Raw genomic sequence first — 1,983 nt, 5'->3', positions numbered from 1 at the left:
GAAGTGAGAGATGTGTTAATATTTTATTAAGGTGCCAGCTTATTCCAACCAGGGGTCCTCTTCTCCAGGTCTCTAGAAGGCACCTTTCTTCCCTTCTTCCCATCTACTGCTCTCTGCACCTCTCTGCAGCTACAACTGAAGCCATATAGTTTGTAGCTCTAGTGTCCTCCTTGGGGACTCACCCAAGGTCTATCCTTGAAAATGTCTCTTTTAGGACAAAGCAGTGAGCCTCAAAATATACCTTTGCCAATTGTGATTTGGGGGGAATCACTCGGCATCTATCTCGTATCTCACCCTGCACATCTGCTTTCGAATAGTAACAAAGACTCCTTGTGGAAAACCCATTGCGTAGATCGGTTTAAATGCTATTCCTCCGCCCGTCACCTCCCAACGCAATGCAGACTAGTTAAATGGCTTTCAACTGGAAAAGAGCTGGTTGCAATCCGACAAACTTTTACTTGCAGTTCTGGTCAAATTAAGTATTACTGTTACTGCTCTTAGGGCCTTCCTAGGTTTCCTCCCAGCATACCCGACCGGGTTAAATCTGTAGGAGGCATCTGTCTGGTGAAGATGAACAACTCACTCAATGCTGAGGGTTAAATACTTAAGGGCTCAGAACCACAAGGAAAAGGGTGAAACCAAATCGAGCTAGGGCTAGAGACCTCCTTCTCCTCTTTGTACTGAAGTATCCCATTGGTTACAAGGACGGGTGGCAAGATAATAAAGCCATTTACTTTGCAAATAGCAATGAGGCCTAACACTTAATCTGATGATGGCAAGGGTCCTCCTACTTAAAAACAAAGCAAGCTGCGGCCTTTTTCTATACCGACAGCCAGCCAGTTGCCTCTGGGACCACGTCTGGCAGCACCAATGTGAAAGACTGTCGCTGTTAAGATATATTTTACTGTAGTCTGAAAGATTTAAAAAGGCTTTAGACCTGATAAGGTTTTGGTGAAGATCTTCTTCACATCAGTGCTCCTGAAAATCTAAGAAGTCTGAACAAAAATTGGTATCACAATAAAGACTATTTCCCACTGACTGGAATTCAAGAGGGTACGACCATATTAATAAACTTTTTTTTAGTTTTTATTTTAATTCCAATTAACATACAGCATAAGTCAGTTCCAGGTGTACCGTCCAGCGATTCTACGATTCCATACATCACGCAGTGCTCATCACCCCAAGTGTGCTCACAAACCTTTTTCTGTTGTGAGGTTTTGTGGTCTGCCCTGGCAGAGCCCTGGATCCTCTCTGCTGGAGTAATTAGGCAAGCTGTTTAACCTTTCCATACGTCAGCTGTCTATCCTTCTCATGAGTATAATACTACCAGGCACATTCGTTTGACTCCTTGGGAGGCTGTGAAACAAAGTAGAGAATGTCTGTAATACTCCCAATGCATGCATGTAGAAAAACACCGTGTGGAAATAAATAATACCGTGGGTTTACATAGTGCCTTTACCCAGGTTCAAATCTTAATAGAAATAGAAGCTATCATTATCTCAATTGTCTTTATCATCTTCCTCAAAGACTAGAAGGTTGTTTATAGAAGTTGTATGATTCACTTCGTGTTCCACCCCCTGCCCTGCATCCCCGGATCCCAGGAATCAGGGGGTCAAGAGTGGGAACCCAAGGCAGGGAGAAAAAGATCTGTGTGACACCTCTCAGCGAGGGTGCAGTGAAGCCAACAGTGCCGACCCGGATGCGTAACGGCCAAGCCACGGTCCTTTATGGGATTTATAATTTAAACGGGCCCCAAAGCACGAGATTGGCTGGGGAAATGCCCTGATCGCGGTTGGGCTGCTCGCATGGCGTTGCTCCGATACCTCTGGCCGGGCTCCGTCGACGTCCCCAGCCTGCTAGCCCGTCGGGCAGCTGTCGAGCCGCGGGAGCCTGTTCGTGGGCAGGGCCGGCGCGGCTCGGGCGGCCGCTGCCCCGTCGCTGACCCTCGCGCGAAGCTGCGCGCACCGAGAGGAGACATCTTCC

The 1,983-nt window shown here is 47.3% G+C and overlaps 1 long non-coding RNA gene across 1 annotated transcript; it reads right to left on the bottom strand.

Moving 5' to 3' along the window:
- Positions 1 to 1,070: 1,070 nt before the first annotated feature.
- LOC115272718 lies at positions 1,071 to 1,977 on the bottom strand. The gene is made up of 2 exons (XR_003900419.1): positions 1,824 to 1,977; positions 1,071 to 1,356 (listed from the first exon to the last, which is right to left on the bottom strand). It is a non-coding gene; the product is annotated as an uncharacterized LOC115272718 (long non-coding RNA).
- Positions 1,978 to 1,983: the final 6 nt, after the last annotated feature.

This window comes from Suricata suricatta, chromosome 11 (genome assembly GCF_006229205.1).
Source record: "Suricata suricatta isolate VVHF042 chromosome 11, meerkat_22Aug2017_6uvM2_HiC, whole genome shotgun sequence".
Classification (NCBI taxonomy): Eukaryota; Metazoa; Chordata; class Mammalia; order Carnivora; family Herpestidae; genus Suricata; species Suricata suricatta.
Note: the sequence above shows the minus strand (reverse complement) of the source record. Positions and strands in the feature narration are given on the sequence as shown.